The sequence below is a fragment of the Oenanthe melanoleuca genome, chromosome 4 (assembly GCF_029582105.1).
Source record: "Oenanthe melanoleuca isolate GR-GAL-2019-014 chromosome 4, OMel1.0, whole genome shotgun sequence".
Lineage (NCBI taxonomy): Eukaryota > Metazoa > Chordata > Aves > Passeriformes > Muscicapidae > Oenanthe > Oenanthe melanoleuca.
Window position 1 is genome coordinate 8710128 of NC_079337.1, and position 6603 is coordinate 8716730.

General features: G+C 34.9%; 1 long non-coding RNA gene across 1 annotated transcript; it reads right to left on the reverse strand.

Annotated features, from left to right (window-relative positions):
- Nucleotides 1-395: 395 nt before the first annotated feature.
- On the reverse strand, nucleotides 396-6223 carry LOC130252352 (uncharacterized). Its single transcript, XR_008840337.1, has 3 exons — nucleotides 5987-6223; nucleotides 4644-4706; nucleotides 396-2489 (listed from the first exon to the last, which is right to left on the reverse strand). It is a non-coding gene; the product is annotated as an uncharacterized LOC130252352 (long non-coding RNA).
- Nucleotides 6224-6603: the final 380 nt, after the last annotated feature.

The window sequence follows — 6603 nt, forward strand, 5'->3', positions numbered from 1 at the left end:
ATTACAATGCTGTTGTTTCAGACTTCATCTTAAAACATTCACAGCCTGAATAGATGAACCCCCAGCCTTGGATAAATGCATGGTGCTTTCTGTTTGAGCTCTCTTGCTTTATGCACACTGCCTAAAGTCGTTTATACCTGGATTTAAATTTAACTTCAACATTAATATATCTTGTGCTATTTTGTCCTGTCTTGTCTAATGTAATCAACAGCGTGGGTCTTTTATCATTGTCACTTTGTCTTCAGCATGCAGGAGCTGCTCAGCAAACAGGCTTCTGGAAACTTGCTTATTGTGTATCACCTCTGACTCTAGTTTCTCATAAAGCAGAGAGACAGTATAAATTTGCAAAGTTTTTTTATTTATATATTTATCACAAAAGAAGTCAAAATCCCTATTGTATTCATACTGCAATTTCCACACCTGCTGTGATTTACAGATTGAGATAAGCTCAATGAATGACTCTTAAGAGAAGTAGCTAACACAAACATTTCTGTTCATCTTGGATAATGATTCTATTTCTATATCAATCATCTATTGAAAATTTATACCCAAATATTATGGCACACTGTCATCACCATAGAATATTAGAATAGAATCAGTTCCTTAGAATATGGACAAAAAAATACACTAACAATGCATATCACATTTCAAAGTCACCATTAAATACTTCAGTTGAAACCCTGAACCCACTTAAAGTGAAAGGTAAAACCCCCACTGACAAGAAGTCAGATCCTGTCCTTTAATGCTGCCTATATCCATTTTTGTTAGCCATATGACAAATTATTAATAAAAGCACAGGATATCACTTAGTCTCAGCAGAGATGGCAAGAACCAGAAAAGAAGCTTTTCAAATACATTATACATGAATCAAGCTGCTATCTTTCAAACAATTTGTTCAATGAGTTGGCTTTCAACCAGATAGAGAGATGGTCAAATACTGCAAAAGACTATTCTTGAATAATTTATTTAATGAATAACAGCTACTTTGGGAGGATAATGTATTCTGTGAGTATATTTAGCAGTTTACAGCCAAAAGTGTTTTATCCAACATTAATTACTGTTGTTTTGTTTTGGGGAAGCATAGAAGCACTGTAAGGTTTTGTTTGTTTTGCTTTGATCCTCTATCACTGCACAGTTGCCAGCACTCGTGCTAGAGTACACAAATAACAGCCACCTGACTTTTGTTAAATTTGGTTTCACATTGCTTCAGCATGTAGGATTTGTTAACTTTCATCTAGTGAATTGAAGTGACATTTTAACAGTCTGTGTATCACCTATTCAAGCACTACGTTTTATGAGACTTAAAGAAAAAAAATCAAAACAAAACAAAACTAGGAAAAGGCCTCCAGCTTCCAAACAGCTGAATTTATAAAATATTGCCATGTTCATGCTTTCTTCAACAGCTGTCTATTAAGTCCATTGATTTTCTAGAAACATTGATTTTTTTCTTGAACTGCATTAGCTAATTTACATAAACAGCTGTTTTGCTCTATTTCAAAACACAGGATAATTTTATTCTTCACACAAAGGCATGGAAATAAGCTGTGTGCAGTTTTAAGCATTGTTTCCTCCCTTAGAGAAAGTTTAAACACATATTCACATCTCCAAGTCAGTCTGTGCTGTTGGCAGCTCCTTACTGCCATGGTATCCATACCCTTAAGATCTGTTCTCCACTGGACACAGGCAAGAATGTTGTGATTCCCATAACTGAGATGTACCCCAAGATATTAATTCCAGCCTTCTTCCTGATCCTCATTCAGTTAGCCTTAATGCACTTAGCTTCTTGCACAATGACTAACACATTGTGTGAATACTACTCCCAAAACACAAAGACTTCATCAAAACCATAAGGAAACTGCAGGGAAATGTGAAAAAGAAAAATAAAAGAGGAGTCTATATGGTTTGTAGTTCTGGTGTTTTCAGAGTAATTTGTGTATAGCAGCAGGATAACCATGTATAATGAGGTACTGGCATAACTTCTGTCACATTTTTTGTATGCAATACTTTCCAGGCTGAGGGTATGCATCATTTCCCCTGGGCTCAGGGGATATAATAATATAGTATGTGCCTAAGGAGGGTCCTTATGGGTACATCAGCACTGGCCACAAAGAATACTACATTTTAATAAAAGATAACTTGTGATTTGGAAATGTGACTTCTCACTGTTTCAGTAGGAAATTTAGTCTACTGTGGAGAGTCTCCACATTAGCAATTCCACATGGAGGACCAGTGTCAATCTCACAGGTGCTGTCCCTGTCCCACCTGGGTGTGCAGCAGCTTGCTCTGTGCTGGGGAGAGGGAGATACAGGAGCTGCTGCCTTCCCTCACTAGTTTCCTCATCCAGCTGTTCTCTACATGGAGCACAGCCCATCACTGCATCCCTGCACCCTCCCTGCTGTGGAAGATGATCCATCTTCCCTCTGCCCCTGGCAGGCAAGTTGTGGTTTCAGCTGTGACGTTCAGCACCACTGGGCATCTGCAGCATGATCCTGGGAGGGAGCAGAGGAGGAAAACCATCAGCAAGGCACGAGCTGAGCCCGGGTCTCACTTCCCCTGCACGGCTCAGGTCAAATGAAGCTTGTGGCACAGCAAATAGACTCCTAGCTGCACAGCTGGGCTGGATCTGGCACTGCTACTCTGCAGCTGAAATGCTTTTTCAGGGTAGAAGTACCAGCTATTTTTTTCACAGCATTGGTTCACCTTTTATTTATTTATTTTTCAAACAATTATTTGTCTCGTTGTAATGAATTTGGGGAAAAAAATCAAATTTGTATTCCTCGTACAAATGTACCTAATGCATTATGATATTATTTAATATCTGTAAGCTTTAAAGCTTTTCAGTAACCTAACAGCAGGCATCAATTATTATCTTTAGTAACATAATTTTTTTTGCTATTTTAGAAACTTCTTGCAATACACAACTTACAGTAAGTAATTTTTTCACTTTAAATACATTTTCAAATTTATTGGCTCAATACCTTCTCTTCAAATGGAACCTAAAAATTTCAAGTACAAAATATTATTCAGAGCTTTTTAGATATTCTAGAGTAACATTATGTTAAATGAGATCTTGGGAAATATTCATTATGATGCAGTCTTCAATAATAGCAATTTATGGTGGTTTTTTTTCTCACAGGTTCCTATCTCTTTCAATGTACTGATTAAATATAGAAGGTACTAAGTAGTTTGCAAAGTATTGTATTTTTAATGAAAATAATCTGGAATAGTCAAGTAGAAATAGTTTTGAACAGTCTTGAATTTTTCATGTAGAAAAAATAGACAAGCTAAATACCATTTTAAATAGTATTTTTGAGTTTTAACTCCCCTTGTCTTAGTCACTGGTGTCCCACTCTTGTTTCCAAGGTATACATTAAACTAAGATATTCTGATTTTTATCATTAAAAGGAACATAAAACATTAAATGTAACATGTTTCCATCACAATCCCCAGACTAAAAGTGTCCTATTGAAAGAAATTTTAAAAATTGATCTTAGAAAGATTATTTCTTGATATAGAACATTCCTTTTGATAATACAGATCTATGTATTGATATAAAATAAGCTCTCTTTTGGTGAATAAATCAACTGAAGTTACCCATGAAAGAATAATTTAGAACAAAGATGGAAAAGTGATTAACTTTTTATATTTTCACAGATAACTTGTTTATGAGCAAATCTAACCAAATAAAGAGCAAAGCCTCAGAAAGGGGAAAATTACAGAGAAATTGACTAGAGAGAGACAAATAATTGCAATCACCTTAAATGTAACTTTTTTATTTAGTCCTTTGAGTTATATGTGCATCTCATGTTCACAAATATTCAGCCTAAACGATTTTGATATTTGACACAAGAAACCATTACAATCTTATTTCGCAAAAGAATTTGAAATAAATAACCTCAAAGCAATGCCTGTCAAATTTCCTTTCTCCCCCAAGCCTGAAGTGCCAATAATGTCATTACAAGCTGTAGAAGCAGTGATCTGCCCTATAGACAGAAAGGATGGAAGAATTTGAAAAGTTCTTCTTTTCTTGGTGCTAAATTATTGCTTCTTATTTCCTTATAGATGTTTATGGGATGAGAAAACATCTTGAGATAAAATGCAAGTCCTGAATTCAGATTTTTTGATGAAAAAAAGAGAGAGATTGGAGTAGTGCATTTCATAATGTAGAAATGACAGAACTCTTTAAAATGCTTTTATTCTGAGAATGCTTATATTAGCAATAATTAGGATATGTAAATTATTATTCCTTGATAATCAGATAGGATTATTTATATTATTTATAAATATTCCTTTGGATACTTAATGTGTTCTGTAGTCCATGAAACAAATGAGGGTTATATGAAATGCACAAAATAAGTGTCTTGTTTGTCCTGTTCCTAAATTTAGCACAAAGTTTAGGGTCATATATTTTTCCTTATGTGACCCTCTGTTTCCTGTCCTACCTAGCAAGCATATGGAGTTTCACAACAGAGTTCTCCTCTTAGGATTTAGCAAGAGTATGACCATTATCATAAGTCACAAATATATCAAATTAATTTTGCAATTTTCAGGGACAAAGAGAGATTTTCGTTTTAATAATGAAAATAGATGGAAGAAGAAAAATTCAACAGAATCTGATCATCAGAGTTTCTGATTAAATTTACCTTCTCTCTTGAAGTGGGACCCAACACCTCTCTTATTCTGGTTTTGTTAGTGTCTAGTCTGATCTGTGCAGGAATAAGAAAATTGCAGAATTAAGGAATTCATACTTTTCAATGCAGTATTTTATAAACGTTTTAAATCTAAGTACTGTAAAATGCTGACTTTTCATACCTGGTTTTTATTCTGCTAATCCAGTATGAAATTCCAAGTTTACTTAAAGGCACCCTGATTTTAATCTTCATGTTAAAAATTATGAATGCAAGCAGCTTCATCTTACTAGTTAGTCTAACAGACATGTTTTGTTAATTATCAATAAATGTTTTAGCTTGGAATCAACAATAGAAAAAGTATTTATTTATCAGCCTGCTACAGAAAGTAGTTTTCAAGGGTTTTTTTCTGTGAATATTGAAAAATAACACAAGTTTAAAAAAAAAAATGGGAAAAGGAAGAAGAAAACCACAACACTCTATGGGATAGAGTGATATCCCAATAATAACAGTAAGAGAACATTCTCTCTATTATAAGCAGAACTAATGATGTGCATTCCAGTTTATAAAAGTATCTTCAAGTGGTGCTTGCAAGTTTCTTTTATCAAAGATGCTGGTCAATACTTTATATCTTCTCTGAGCTTATTTGTTCTGATCAAAGTATGGAATATAAAAGATTAAAGTCTTCTACTAATTACATGCCTGAAGGCACATTAACAACATAAGTGTCAAAGCTCTGCCGAAAATTCATTTCACATTTTTAATAAAAACTGATAGCAAGGTTTTGAATGCATCTAACTGGAAAAAAGTAATTTTTGTTTCAGCAGCTTCTTTATGAGGAGAGTGTAGAAGCCCTGAAACCTCACAAACACAAGGGTATAAGCAATTTGTGCTCTGAAAACCGAGTCCTAGAAATCTTCCTGTCAAACAACTCACAGTGAATTTCTCCTTAATAGTTCTTGATGGTACAAAAAAAGAACTCAGCACTGGAAATCAACACTAATTTTTTTATCAAAACCATCAATTTCAGAACATCAAACAATCAAATATTCAAATGCTGTATAGAACAAAACACAACTATTATCAGTTTGAAATTTTTAGATTTTTTTCCTCCCTTAAATCTCTCTCTTGGGTTTCTGCAATATTCTTATTGATATATATATATATTCTCTCCTTCCAGAGCAGCCAGTAATTTCCTTAACTGCACTGAGTGAAAGCATAAAATAAAAGCATTTTGTAAAGATCCTGAAAACCTATGCAGTGTAATAGGCTCCTGTGGAGCCTGGACACCTGAAGGTTGGCATACTGCAAAGATGTTTTGCCTTTTGCCATAGCTCTTCTTTATTGTGATTGCCTACCAGCTTGTGCTGTGTTTTTAGGGAATTGGGGTTGATGGCCTTGGCCATCAATGGAAAGCAAGCCTTGTGTCTCAAACTCAGCCTTGCCAGGGATAACCAGCTGCAATTTCCCTCTGAGCATGGATCAAAGGAGCAGCCAAGGTGCAAGTCATGGTGCAGCCTGGGATATTGCTTGTTGGTCCAAGGGTGCCACAGCAGGGCTCTATTTGCCAAAGACAATCCTGAGAAATAAAGCCATGTTAGAGAAGAGGTCACATAAAACCTGCTAAAATTCCCACTTAGCTCTCCCTGAACTACATCTGTAAATAATTAAATGACTGGAGTAAATCTGACATTTTGAATCAGAAGTACAGTCCTTTTGGATGCACAGCAAGGCAAGCCTTGATTCTCCTTGGTTGTGAATATTCTAGCAATATTTTTCATCAGTATTTGTTATCTGCATGTGAATGTTTTACTCCCAAGTGACTTGAGATAATTTGCTTCTTTGACTTTAACGAGACTCTATTCTAAACATATTAATGTTAGTTTCAGAGGTAATTGTGTGACCTCTAAAGATGACAATTTATGAGAGACCTATGAAAATCACCGAGAACAATAATTTATAAGAAGTTATGTTT